This window comes from Callorhinchus milii, unplaced genomic scaffold (genome assembly GCF_018977255.1).
Source record: "Callorhinchus milii isolate IMCB2004 unplaced genomic scaffold, IMCB_Cmil_1.0 Scaffold117, whole genome shotgun sequence".
Classification (NCBI taxonomy): domain Eukaryota; kingdom Metazoa; phylum Chordata; class Chondrichthyes; order Chimaeriformes; family Callorhinchidae; genus Callorhinchus; species Callorhinchus milii.
In genome coordinates, this window is record NW_024704858.1 from 1 (window position 1) to 15481 (window position 15481).

General features: G+C 49.4%; 1 pseudogene; it reads right to left on the minus strand.

Annotated features, from left to right (window-relative positions):
* Positions 1-976: 976 nt before the first annotated feature.
* Positions 977-14435, minus strand: LOC121851770 (annotated as a pseudogene).
* Between the last annotated feature and the right edge of the window lie 1046 nt (positions 14436-15481).

The window sequence follows — 15481 nt, forward strand, 5'->3', positions numbered from 1 at the left end:
TGACATCTGGGGAAATGCAAGGTCATTCATACGTACCCTTGCGTTGTTTTCTTCTTCTTCTTCCAATGAATCATAACACAAAATGTAACATGACTGGTGGCTCATCGGTCTACGTATTTATACCCATTTTAACATGAAATATCGATGCAATAATATACGGATGGAATTGTGTGCAAATGACCACAAATGTATGCAACACCGCGTATCCTGTACAAAATTTGAGGACAGTCCGTTTTAAGTAATCTCACGTAGCCTCCATATTGCGTAACAACAAAAGGAAAAAAGCCTTTGTTTACGTGGTGCACAATCGATCATTCGCGTTGATTCTATCCAAGTCCTGCTTACCCACCACACCAAGGACGGCGCCCCAATATTGTCTCCGTTTACAGACCCTCCAAAACAGAATACAAGTGCGATTATCGGACGCGTGTCCCTGGGGCGGCTTTGATCGGCGAAATTGAAACCGTTCGTCCGCCTTGGCCAATTTCTTTGTCATGGCCAGCACCAGCAGCAGAATTGGCTGCTCTCAACATCCACGTGACAAGCCACTTCGTTGGAGCTATCGTTCGTGGGCAGGTCGCTTCTCAAAACAAGCTATATTGCTCAGTGGTGGGGCCTTACCTGACAAGATAAAAAAAAAACTTTATATAATTGAAATGTGAAATCCGACATCTGCTGTGTAAAATTTCGATTTAAAACTTTCGCGACGACGTTGTTTTGTACACGGCCGACTGAAGTCACTTTAGAAGCACAGCAGCAGCAGCAGTTATAATAAGGGCTTCATCAGATGACGCGACCCCAACGGGTAACAGGCGAACTACCGATTGCTTTTTGAGCGCACACTTTACAACGGCACGGAGGAGTGGCCGCTGGTATTAGGCGCGTGAGCGCGAGATATTTTTTTCTCCGAACAGATCCGACGGAGGGACACACGCATGGACCCAAAGTAACCCCAAGAATGGGCGCGTAGCCTCACCTCCGTAGCCCATGTAGTTGTTGAATGGCGTGTGCTGAAAGTGGCGCTGGCCGCAGGTGTCGTTGCGAGGCTCCGGGTCGTGGCACAGCTTGTTCTGCGGCGTAGGGGCCGTGTCGGCGCACAGGTCTCCCGTCTCCAGCGACGGCGTGGTCTCCCGACAGGGGTCGTCGCAGGATTCGGTCTCCGACACCCCCCGGAAGACGTGGTACAGTCCGAGGACGTGGCCCAGCTCGTGGATGATGGTGTGCGTGTGGCCGGCCTTGCCATAGTACGTGGGATTGAGCACCACACCACCTGCTCGTTCCCAACGATTAACAACGACGATTGATTATAATCGATACGCAATCATCGGCGTGGCAGACACTGACGGCGAGATGGAGCGCCGTCGCAGACGGAAATTACAGGAGGCCCAATTTTAAAACACGCGATTAAAGCCGTGGACAATTGCAGCCACTTCAATTGTGGCATTTATCATTTAGATGGAGCAAAAAACTAATTCCATCTCCGTCAAAATATAGGCAGCCATTGTAACATCATCAGATTCCGGATTGTGCCGTTTTACCATTTTCGCACTAATTACTGTACACAACGAGCACCCTTGTTTATCCCAATGAAGCCGAATGGCCATCCTGCAAAACGACACACGCATCTCACAATCTCTGTCGCTCACGGGGCCGCAAGCCAGACGTGGTTTTACACGCCGTGCCCAACCGGAGTTCTGCCCGGCGGGGCGAAACACGAGCGCGGGGCAAGGGATCTCTGAACACGTCCCTCGCACCCACACCTCTACTCCCCCCCCCCTCCTTCGTCGCAACCTGCACAGACCCCGTTGTATGGTGAACGAGCCCCATGTCCGACAAAGCGTGGAGAGAGGAGAGGCATTCAGCAGCGGACGGACGAGGGCACTGCAAATTAGTCCACATTCTCACGTTACGTCTCGTGAATGATTATTAACTTATCGTGAAAACTTTCTCTGCTTGTGCTAATTGTTTTGGTGCCATTTCTTAATTTGTTTATTCATGATAATTGGTTTTTAACCCTTCTTTCTGGCAACAAAACTGACACCTTTTTACAAGGAGTCATATTTGCATAGACCACAATACCTGCAGTCACCCCCCGGGGTCACCCCCCCCACCCACCCCCCATGGATTCAGGACCACTGTAATAGGCTCCGACTGCGAGTCAAGTTCAAGTCGATGTACTAGGTGTAGCCCTGTGAGCCATTCGGCTCTTGAATCGGGTGCAAACGCAACAAACAAAAAACATGAACAAGAAAACATCTTAAAGTGAATATGTGACTAAGTGCAAACAGAAAATCCAAGAAAAGACAGCAAAAATTGCAGAAAAAACACCGTTACACACCAACACTGTGTGCAAAAATCCCAGTGGGATGCAAGTCAAACAACAACAACAACAACCACAAGACAACTTAGATCAAGGCCATCAGTGCTACTCCGTACAACAACAAACATCGGCTCATACCGAGGTGGGTGAGGGCATTCTTATCCCAGGGCCAAGTGGCCACTCCGGCCAGGTCCTCGCCGGCGGAGTTTGCGAAGTAGACGTTGAGATGCGTCGAGCCGTCGAGCATCAACATCTCCTGGAGCTCCTCCACGTCCAGGTAGATCCTTGTTGGACGCAGAAACAACGCGCGGCTCGTCAAACAACGCGCGTCTCGGACAGTCATTCCACAACGCTGCTCCTAACCTAGAACAAACACCGAATATCACTTTTGACAATTAAAAATATAATAGAAGACACGCATGTTAAAACGGTTGAATAATTAATGTAACACTGGCAATTAAACATTTGATTTTTAGTTCTTAAAGTCAATATCGTATCTTTAACACGTAGGGGCTTTCGTGACCAATATTATTCATAATAAAGTGTTTGGGTTAGATCGCGACACATTTAAAAATAATGCGATCTCACCCAAAAACGTGTATTATGAATAATATTGTATCTGTTATCGTTATTAAAAAAATTCTACTTCTTCCTTTACGACCAAGAGCCGTGAATACTTTGCGATGATGAGGCTCAAAGATGGAGAGCAGGACGATCCTGGGAAAGGCAGGACATGGTGGCGGCAACCCTGGCCCGCGGCATCTTCGGCGACCAACTCGGAACGGCGTCACACCTGGCGACCGGCGCGATCGTGCGCATTGGTCACGGCGCGCGTTACCTCTGCGGTATTTTCCATAAAAAAAGTCAAATAAAATTGAAAAAAAACCTTATATCGCGACACGCGCACACACGCGCACACACGCGCACACACACGCGCCGCACCTGTTGGGCGACTCGGGATCGAAGCAGGTCTCCGTCACCTTGCCAGAGGTCTGCTCGCAGCAGTCCCCGTTGTCAAACGCGTTTTCCGCCGTGTTGCACTCGGGTCGCAAACGCCGTTCGCTATCGCGTCCCAATCGCAATCGGCCGCGTGCCCGACGACGAAGATGACGACGGCGGCGAGGAGGAGGACGATGGGTGGTGGCCGGAGGGTGGCTGGCAGTCACCCCCATCGTAGCCGGTCAAGGGGTGGCTGCACTCGGGGTCGCAGTGCCCATCGCCCACCTTGGCGTGCTCGCAGTTGGCCAGGATCATGCGCTGGCGCAGCGAGGCATTAACAACGTCCACGACGGTGAGCTCCCAGGAGATGTTGTACCTGCGCGCGGTTTCGCAGAAGTCAGGTGGTGGTCGTGCGGCACAAACAAACGTCAGCATTACCGGTACACGATAGATTGTTTTTGGTTGGGCCACGTAGATTATGTGGCCAAATGTTCTGTCGAGAAACTCTCCTCCGTCCGACAAATTGAGTGGTCACGTGGTGTACAAGCTCTTGACGTTGTTTCGGCTCACTGGTAAAATTGAAGAACAATTCTGACACAATTCATTGCCACGTCAGGCACTTGTACACACCTGTGACAATTTAATTAGTTTGAGAGATGTCGGATGGTGAATTTGCTCCACACACACAAGACAAAGATCCCCTGCATAGCCTTCACAGGCTGTTGGTGCAAGTGCTGTTAGCGAGCAGCACCTATGAAGGCTGGCACTGCACACGAGGGGGGGGTGGCCAGCACCACGCACGGCCGCCTTTGTCTCCCTAGTGGCGATGTTTACACACCGCACCAGGTACTCATTTGAGGCTGAGTCGACCTAGGGGAGGCCCAGGACCGGTTCAGATAATCGTCACTGGTGTTGGCCGTGAGCGGGAATCGAACTCGGGTCGCCGGTTCATAGCGCAGCGCGCTAACCGCTACACACCGCTCCCCACGGTCACACGCACGTACACGTACACACGTACACACACGCACGTGAGGGGGTACCCCCACACACGCGGGCCGCCCGCCCCCACCTTTGGAAGGCCTGGTTGAGCACGCGGTGCTGCTCCTCGACCTGCTCGCGGCTGACCGTCGGGTTTTCGCCGGGGGCCCTCGTAGACGTTGACCAGGCGGTAGCGCGCCACCTTGGGCTCGCGCAGCGGCCAGTGGCCGTCGTAGCTGGAGACGACGCGCACGTCGTCGCACGCCGTCCGCCCGCACGGCGGCGGGACCGGCACCGGCTCGGCCGCCGTCCCCGCGCCGCTCCCACCGACCCGGACGCTGGGTAGGTGCCCCCTCGACCGTCGACCAGCCGCCGTCCTCGAGCTCGCCGAAGTCGTCGCCGCCCGCGACTTCCGCCGCGGGCGCGTCGCCGTCGCCGCTGGAGCGGACCCCTCGCTCGGCCCACGCGCGGATCTCGCCGGAGCGAGCGCCCGCCGCCAGAGCCGCAGGCCGCTCAGGAGGCCGCGGTAGGCGCCCCGCCCCGCGCGTTGTCGCCACGCCACCAGCGTCTTGCAGACGGCCACCCCTGGGGCGAAGAGCGGCCCCGCGCGGCCCGGCACGCGAGACCCGGCCACCCACGCGCCGTTCACGAAGAGGTCGAGCCGCCGGCCGTCGTAGTGGCGGCCAGGTGGGTCCACTCGTCAGGGACGTATAGCGCCGGGGCGATGCGAGCGTCGTGGCCGAGCGCGAGTTGTCGGCGCTCAAGGAGAAGTAGAAGCGCGAGCGGTCGGGCGCGGGCGTCCGCCGCGCGCCGCCGGGCGCGTCCCGGCAGGTTTCGCGTGGACGATGCCGAGCGACCATCCCTTGTCGTGCCGGCCGTAGAGGCAGTCGTCGAAGAGGCCTGCGGACAACGACGCCGGGTGCCGTGAGCGAGCCGGCGCGGCGGACCGCTAGAACGTGCGCGCGAGCGTCGGTTTGCGAGGTTGGTGTCGCCGCCTTCGTGAAGCGATGGCAGACGCTTCCAGCGGTGCGGTCTGGTCTCCCCGTGGGGCAGCGGTTCTTCACCTTCACTGCAGCCTTGCACCCCCATTGGTTCTCAAATCATAAAAAAATGCATATTATTAATAAACAGGGTTTCATCTTCTTGGTTCTTTCGGTAAAGTCACGTAGAAGGGAAATAATAAAACATAACAAAATACAATTCTCACGACGTTTCGGCCACAACGCAAGCAGCCGTCCTCAGGTGAAGAACAGGTCTGTCGGAAAGACAGCGTCTGAATGAGCACCACCATGCTTGGAGCGACTATTTAAGCTGGGTTGGAGGGGGAAGAGCGCCTTGACAAAGGAATTTGCATATCAAGAGGAATTTAAATATTTATGGAAAATGCAGATATGGGATTAGTCACTTCTTGTGGAATGCGTAGGAGGTGGGAGGGGGTTCAAGTCATATTATGCCCGTGCATTATGCAGGATTAGCAGCATCAAAGGGAGGGAGTAGGGTTAGCATTAATAAAGGGAAGGAATGTTAATAGTATGGAGCTGCATACTATCAACAACTTTGATGAAACAAAGTTCTTGTACTTGCATGCACGTGCTTAATGTGTGTTTGACCTTCCAATAAAAGTGCGCTTCTCGTGTCTCGCACCTCCAGAAAAGCAATCCCCTGGGGGTGCGTGCACCCCAGACGATCGGCCGTACTCACCAACTCAAGCTCGAAGACATCTCAAGATCTGAAGATGGGACCAGTACTCACCAACTCAAGCTCGAAGACATCTCAAGATCTGAAGACTGGACCAGTACTCACCAACTCAAGCTCGAAGACATCTCAAGATCTGAAGATGGGACCAGTACTCACCAACTCAAGCTCGTAGACATCTCATGATCTGAAGACGGGACCAGTACTCACCAACTCAAGCTCGTAGACATCTCATGATCTGAAGACTGGACCAGTACTCACCAACTCAAGCTCGAAGACATCTCAAGATCTGAAGACGGGACCAGTACTCACCAACTCAAGCTCGTAGACATCTCATGATCTGAAGACGGGACCAGCACTCACCAAATTTCGATTTAAAGCTTTCGTGACTGCAGGGATTCATCTTCTTGGTTCTTTCGGTAAAGTCACGTAGAAGGGAAGTAATAAAATAATAAAAATAAAACATAATAAAATAAAATAATTCTCACGACGTTTCGGCTACAACGCAAGCAGCCATCTTCAGGTGAAGAATGAGACACTGCCAAGCTAGGAGCTTATATATAACACTGGTTGGAGGTGCAAGAAGAGCGCCTTAACAAAAAGAATGTGCATATCAAGAGGAATTTAGCATATTCATGGAAAATGCGTAGGAGGTGGGCGGGGGGGTTTCAAAGTCATATTATGCCCATGCATTATGCAGGATTAGCAGCACCAAGGGAGGTGGGAGGGAGTAGCATTAACAAAGGAAAGGAATGTTAATAGTATGTAGCTGCAGTTACTGCCCTGCCCCCAGACGACCTGCTTGTCAGTTTTGATGTGGTTTCCTTATTCACCAAGGTTCCTGTACCTGACACCATCGCAATCATTGAAGACTTGGTTCATCAAGGACTGAATGCTGGGGTACCCCCCTGGTGAGACACTGCTTAACCAATACATACTTCACCTGGAATGGAACTTTCTACAAGCAAACTGAGGGCACCCCAATGGGTTCCCCCCTATCTCCGGTTGTAGCCAACATCTTCATGGAGAAATTTGAGACTGACGCCATCCAGACTGCCACTCTACGCCCGACCTTATGGAAGAGGTACGTAGACGACACTTTTGTCATCTGGCCACATGGCCGGCCTGCTCTAGACCAATTTCTCGACCACATCAATTCCATACACCCAGCCATCAGATTCACCATGGAAGTCGAAAACGATGGCAAGCTACCCTTTTTGGATGTCCTAATTCAAAGGAGACCTGATGGTTCAATGAGCCACTCTGTCTACAGGAAAGCCACCCATACGGATGCTTACCTAAAACCGGATTCCCACCACCATCCATCCCAGAAGAATTCCCTCATCAAGACTCTATAACTGCCAGATAAGAGCCCGCAATGTGGGGCATACCGTAGGTTAGGTGCCGACCCCTGCTCATATACCATAGAGGCCCAATGCATCTCCGACCAGAGAACACATTGCCAGTGAACTCAAACACGTACGCCAAGCTCTTAAGGCTAATGGTTACTCCGACTACACATCCGCAAAGCCATCACTCCAACCATCAAGAAGGATCCTGGTTGAGGAGCCTTTTCAAGACCATCACCTTACCCTACATAGCTGGGGGTCACAAAAAAGATCTCCAAAATCCTGATTAAACACAAGATCCAGGTCCGATTCAACACAGTACATAAAATCCGTGATCTGGTCCCGTCTGTAAAAGATGTGGTTCCAGACATACAGTACCCTGGCGTCTACAAACTAAGTTGCCTCTGTGGTAGCAGTTACATTGGGGGAAACCAAACGACATATCTCGGACCGGCATCCGTGAACATTAAAGCAGACCTGAAACACGGTAGGACAAACACCTCGGCCGTGGCAGATCACTGTTACAACTCAGTGGGCTCACATGACATTGACTTCTCCAAGACAGAGGTTCTCTGCAAGCCATCTGGCTATCATGAGAGATTCGTTCATGAGGCGATCCACATATACAAACACAGAGACAATTTTTAACCGAGAAGATGGATTCTGGCTTAGCAATCATTTGGAAGGACGTAATTAACCATTTCGGATCTTAACTGATTGTGTTCACGTTTACGGTGACTTTCAGACCGCGTTCCACTCACTGGCATTGTATTCTCCGCAGGGAATGGATTCTTTGCTCCGCTGCAAGTTTTCCTCCCACGTCTCACCCATTGACACGACGGTTAATGGTACAGTGTATAATACCAAATAGTATAACATTTATATGCTTAATACAATGTACAAGTAATATATAGTATCGTAATTGTATAGTTAACATATATCAGTGTGATACACATTAGGGTGGGTAGAATAATACATAGTGTTATATTAAAATGTATAAGGTATAGGGTGGTTTATAGGCAATACAGTATATAATTTAATGTTGGGTTTATCTATGGCAGTATATAATACGGTGTATGCTCGTGTGATGTAAGAGAATAAAGTTAGATGGAAGCATATTATATAATTTTAACGACGTAGAATGTAATGTATTACTTGCTGTTAGTAACTCAGCTTATTGTAGAGTATAGTAAGTATACTGATGGTGCTATGCAGTTTATACTTTAGTTTTTATTATGTAGTTTATACTTTAGTTTTCTACGTGGTTGTTTAGTAACTGCAGCTACATACTATTAACATTCCTTTCCTTTGTTAATGCTACTCCCTGCACCCTCCCTTGGTGCTGCTAATCCTGCATAATGCATGGGCATAATATGACTTTGAAACCCCCCGCCCACCTCCTACGCATTTCCCATGAATATGCTAAATTCCTCTTGATATGCACATTCTTTTTGTTAAGGCGCTCTTCTTGCACCTCCAACCCAGCGTATATATAAGCTCCTAGCTTGGCAGTGTCTCATTCTTCACCTGAAGATGGCTGCTTGCGTTGTAGCCGAAACGTCGTGAGAATTATTTTATTTTATTATGTTTTATTTTTATTATTTTATTACTTCCCTTCTACGTGACTTTACCGAAAGAACCAAGAAGAGTACTCACCAACTCAAACTCGAAGACATCAAGATCTGAAGACGGGACCAGTACTCACCAACTCAAGCTCGAAGACATCTAAAGATCTGAAGACGGGACCAGTACTCACCAACTCAAACTCGTAGACATCTCATGATCTGAAGACCCGACCGGCACCCGGGGACGCTCACCCGTGGCTCTCGTTAAGCCGGTTGTAGCGGTCCAGGGCGAGTCCCGTACCCTGGGTGGGTCGGTTGGTCCGGCCTTCCCTTAGCCGCCGTCGCAAGGGACCGGCGTGTAGTGTAGCCCGAAGTGGGTAGAGAACGCTAGGAGGGAGGCTGTCTCTCCCTTAGGCTATCGAGTGGAAGGAGTCGTACCCCTCCGTGTTAACAGAGTAGTGTGTCACAGTAGTGTCACAGTAGTGTCACAGAGTAGTGTCACAGAGTGTTCAGAGTTGTTATAATAAACGCGTTGCCTCCAGCAGACGTCTCCGTGCGGTTAGTTACAGGACACAACACTTACGCAATATAACTCAAAAACCTTTCTTATGAATAACTAGCAGTAAGTACCCGGCGTTGCCCGGGCGAAAAAGACAGACACACACATCGACCTACACACACAGATATTGACCCACACACACAAAGACATCGACTTACACAGACACACATATGGACTCTCACACACACACATACGTAGACTCACACATACATCGACCCAAGCACACATATGGACTTACACACACACATATCGACTAAGAGACACACACATGGACCCACGCACACACATCGACTAACACGCACACACACATATGGACTCACACAGACAGACATCGACTTTAGGCACATACACATGAAGTTACACACATCGACTCACACACCCACGTAGACTTACACACACATATGGACTCACACACACACATACATAGACTAACACACACATTAACCTACACACACATGGACTTACAAAGACACACATCGACTAAGAGACACATGGACTTACACACACATCGACTAAGAGACACATGGACTTACACACACACACACATGGACCGACGCACACACATCGACTTACACACGCACATAGAGCCACACACGCACACATGGACTTACGCACACACACACATGTACGTATACACACCAACAACCGCCATTCGCCACTAAGTGGCGTTGACGTCATGACAATGCTTGTGCCAGGCCATGTGCGCCTTGAGGGCACATGGCCTGGCAGGTCACGGGGCAGACCCAGGTGCCACGTGTCGACTGACTGAGATGACCGAGATGACTGGCTGATGCACCACCTGTGCCCTCTACTGTGCCAACTTGCCGTGCTTTATCCACCCGGCGCTCCGCTCGTTGTTCTGAGAGTCGCTCCTCCGCCCTCCGTTGTTTTTGGAGGGCGAGTGTCTCCAACTACCCAGTAGCGTCCTTCACGAGCCTCCTCCACAGAGGCCGATCTTGACACCGCTGGTATCAGTCATCGACAAGTCAACTAAGCTCCACATCCTCATGTAGCACATCATTCCATCTCTTCTCTAGCCTGTGCCACGCCCGTTTAGCCCCCTCGATCCGGCCAAACAAAAGCTGTTTAGGCATGCGGTGGCTGGGCATGTGGGCTACATGGCCCAGCAAATGCAGCATTGCCTGCCGTAGGAGCTCACCCATGGGACTTTGTCCAGATCTGTGAAAGATTTGTGAGCTCATCACACAATCCAGCCTGGTTAAACCCAGGATGGATCGTAGGCAGGCCAGACTAAATGTTTCTAACCGGCGAAGATGTTCCATTAGGGGGGTCCAAGTTTCGCAAGCATTGAGAAGGGAATGACCGTGGGCGAGAAGACCTGAAGCTTCGTGCGGAGCGAGAGAGCAGGTAGCTTCCACACAGTGTAACACAGCCAATGAGACCTCTGCTGTGAAACCGGAACCGGTCTTGAACACACTGGCCAGGTATGGGAAACTCTCAACTCTCTCCACAACTGCCCCATCAGCAATTGAGAGTTGTGGGGTGGATTGTCCGATGGTACAAAATAGCCAGGCAGGTGCTTAGTTTTGGTGGGGCTGATGGTAAGGCTCCACCTCTTAGTAGCAAGCTCCAGGTTCAGCAGCAGCGCGTCCAACTTCTCCTCTGAGTGAGTATCAATTAGCAGATCAATGGCATACGTAACATGCTAGACCAATAGGGAGCCATCCCTTGACCGCACACGGGCATCGATCAGCCTCCCATTGTATCTGTACCAGATGGGAATTCTTTCGGTAGAGCTATTGAAGGCTTCACGAACTGCGCGGTCCAAATATAAGTAAAACAATGTGGGAGCCAGAGGACATCCCTGTCGCACCCCAAGGTGTAGAGGGAATGGCTCTGACTCACGGCCACGTAGTATGATGTGGGGCCGCTCACCATCATGAAGGTCCTTAAGGATCGTGAGCAGTGGGTCAGGGACTCGGAAAGCATGAAAAACAACCCAGAGCCCAGGCCTACTGAGGGCATCATAGGCCTTAACCAGGTCAATAAAGCACACACATGGACTAACACACACACATGGACTAACACACACACAGCGACTGATACGCACACAAATGGACTGACACGTACACACACAAACACTTTGACGTACACACACACACATCGGGCATTGTCCATTCGAAAAAGACAGACACACACACGGACTTAAACACACGCAAGGCCCTACACGCACACACATATGGACTCAAACACACACACACACATGGACTCACACACACATCGCCGTGCACAGTAATCCCTGATGATGGCACAGCTATCAGTATCGCAGTACTACGTATGAGTAAATAGCGTGAGGTGAGCAATCAAAACAATAGAAATGCATAGAAGAAATAAGCAGAAATAATTGTAAATTAAAGAGCAGCAGTACGCACAGGTAAGTTGAGAAGCAGGCTACAGTCTAGATGATAGACTGGCAGTACGCCGACTCAATGACATAAGCATTGCTACAGTCGACATAATAACCTGGCAATACGGGCAGCAGCTGAAAAAGCAGAATACAGTCGACATGAAAGGCTGGCAGTACACTGAGTGAGGTAAAGAAGCAGGCAACAGATTATAGACTGGCATAAACTCATAATGGTAACAAGGAAAATTAGCAGTGTAGATAATAGTGGCAGTGCACTGACGTTAATGAATCAGCAGGCAGCAGGCCACATGAAAGACTGGCAGTAACACCGGTCGCAGCGTCATAAAAGCACAGCTGAGAAAGGGAATATTTAGCAACCAACCAATAAAAAATTAACCCGTAAAAACAAAGTTTTTCACTATAAATCCTTTATATGCGTGGCGGCTAAAGTCCTCTCGTCCTCTGGCTTGAGATGGCTGCCACCTATGGGTCAGATGATTGCTTGCCACCATTAAGCAATTGATAATTACATATAATTTTTTTTCCTAAAAAAAGTAACATTTTGGAAAAAATTCACGAAAATTAATTGTCACGCACAACGAGTCTGTGTGCAAAATGTCAGCTCGATTGGATCACGGGAAGTGGGTTAAAAAACGACCGAAAGATTTGCACGGTCGTAAGCAAGCAAGCACGCAAGCAAGCGAACTTAATATAAAGGATTTAAAGAAGTATAACCCGTAAAAACAACGTTTTTCACTATAAATCCTTTATATGTGTGGCAGCGAACTTAATATAAAGGATTTAAAAATATATTCGCCTGTGGACGACGCGGGGATCGATCCCGCGACCTTTGGCATGGGAAGCAAGGGCGCTACCAACTGCGCTACTCCGCCACGGCCTGTGGAGGGGTTACGCTCTGGGCTCTTATACTGTGACGTTCAACCAAAGCCAAGAATGAGTTCTATTTGAATATATGTTAAATAAAAAAATTTTGCCTAAAAAGTGTAACATTTTGGGAATTTTTTTTCACGAACATTAATTGTCTGGCACAACGAGTCTGTGTGGAAAATGTCAGCTCGATTGGATCACGGGAAGTGGGTTAAAAACGACCGAAAGATTTGCACGGTCGTAAGCAAGCAAGCAAGCACGCAAGCATGCGAACTTAATATAAAGGATTTAAAAATATGTTTTGTGCAAACATTATGATTGTAAAATCTGTCAACTTATATGTTTGATAATAGTAAACAATGAACCTGAGTTGTTATCTGCACACAAACATTATTATTGTAATATCTGGCAACCAATTAGTTTAATAATAGTAAACAATGAACCAGAGTTCTTATGTGCACACAAACGTAATTATTGTAATATGTTGCAACCAATTAGCTTAATAATAGTAAACAATGAACCTGAGTTGTTAGCGTCAGAAGCAAGGCAATTTGTACTTAACATAGGCTTGGTGAGGCCTAGTCCCGTGAGGAGCCCTCGTCCTGGCCTACATTGCCGAGGCAGGGGAGGCAGCACGCTGGCAGGCTGGGGGCTGGGCCACTACCCCACACCCATCCCCCCACCCGTGCAAGAATAATGGTATCTAAGCACTCTAGTATTATTATCTAGGGACTCTGTAGTATAAACTGGACGCATTGCGTTGGGGGGGGGGGGTGAAGAGGACATGAGACTGTGAAGAAAAATCCGCAGCGTTATGTGTGTGTGTCCTGCATGTTAAACGCGTATCACTTGGCAGGGTCCACGCAATTGGCGTCACTTGGTACGGTCGAGCTCGAACAAAAAGTAAATGATTAAAATAAGAATGGCATGAAATCGCTAATTAAACTAATTTAAAGTTGACGGACGGGAAAACGGAATAGCCTATTCCCACCGCGGGGCTTGGGACATGCCGCACGGCAATTTTTTCAGACTTGAACCCCACCAAGAGAGCCTAATCCCCCGCGCACGCGCGTGTGTGTACGTGTGTGTGTGCACGTGTGTGTGTACACACACGTGTGTGTACGTGTGTACACACGTGTGTGTACGTACGTGTGTGTGTACACACGTGTGTGTGTACACACGTGTGTGTACGTACGTGTGTGTTACACACGTGTGTGTGTGTGTGTACGTGTGTGTACACACGCGCGTGTGTGTGCACGTGTGTGTACGTGTGTGTGTGTACACACGTGTGTGTGTGTGCACGTGTGTTTGCACGTGTGTGTGGCACGTGTGTGTGCACGTGTGTTTGCACGTGTGTGTGTGCACGTGTGTTTGCACGTGTGTGTGTGCACGTGTGTGTACGCGTGTGTGTGTGTACGTACGTGTGTGTGTACGTGTACGTGTGTGTGTACGTGTGTGTGTACGTGTGGAAGCGAAGTGGTGGTGGTGGATGGGGTTGGAGCGCGGCTCACCGGCGATGACTGCGGGGCTGCGTTGACCGCCCTCTGGACGGGCCCACACCTCCACGGTTTGCGTGTCTCTCTCTCATCATCACGGTGGCTAGGAGATGTTAACTACCTCGCCGGGTGTACAGGAGGTCGTGAGTTCCATCACGACCCTGATGATGCCTGCTGCTGTATACTTGGAGTTTGCGGTGTTTCTCTCATCACGGTGGCTATGAGATGTTGACTACCTCACCTGGTGCGCAGGAGGTCGTGGGTTCGATCCAGACCATGGCGACGCCTGCTGCTGTATATTTGGAGTATACCCGGGGGGGGGGGGGGATGAAGTCTCCAAGGCTAAACTAGACCCCCCCGGGGTTTAAACTCGACTGGGCCAGACCATACCGCTCCTGGCCAGACTATGCCCATGTGAAAGTTCACAGGCAATTATCCAGACAGAGAACAGGCGACAACGAACTTCAATCGATATCTAAAACGCGTACGCGTGGAAGTAAGAATCTAAATTTGATCAATTGAAGCATTTTTAGGGTTCAGGGGTTATTATTAAAGTTTTTTTCTGGTTGAAGCAGTCAAAGTCGATGTGTTTACAGTTTAAAATAAAATGTTGGAAAAATTTAGTAATTCACGTGTATATCGCTCTAACGCCATTACTATCACGGGGGTATGATTTGGTCTAGAGGGGCATCATTTGGCCTAGCCAATAATATTCCCGGCTATAATCTCGCCTAGGCCGTTTAGACCCCGGGTATACTACACCTGTGGGTATACTACGGCCTGTGGGTATACTACGGCATTTGGGTATACTCCGGCCTCTTACACCGGGTAAAGTCTCGTAAATGGAATGACCATTGTCAGCCGTGATTGATCTATGGCTGAATGAAAGCCTCCCCAGCTATCGTCATCTCTCAAGATCCCAACACAGGATTCTGTCACGTTGACAAAAGACAAATAGTTCACTGCAGTCACGAAAGCTTTCAATCAAAAGATGCACACATTTATTTAAAAGCAAACGGGCATGTGTGGATACTACCCTTTGACCTGTATCACAAGAACAACGGGTCTCACCTGAGTGATCTGTACAGGTTACTTCCAAAAACACAAACTTTGTCCTAACATCACTTATTCAATGTTTGACCCTTATAAATAAAATGTTGCATGTACACAAAATCAGTGTTCATTCTAAATTATTGACAAGACATTTTACATTTTAACAATGTAATTACTGCAGTGAAATATACTGCACCAGGTTAAGCTATTTCAAATAATTATGCACCGTCTGCTTAACAGTGGATGTAAAACATACTATTGTGTCATTCAA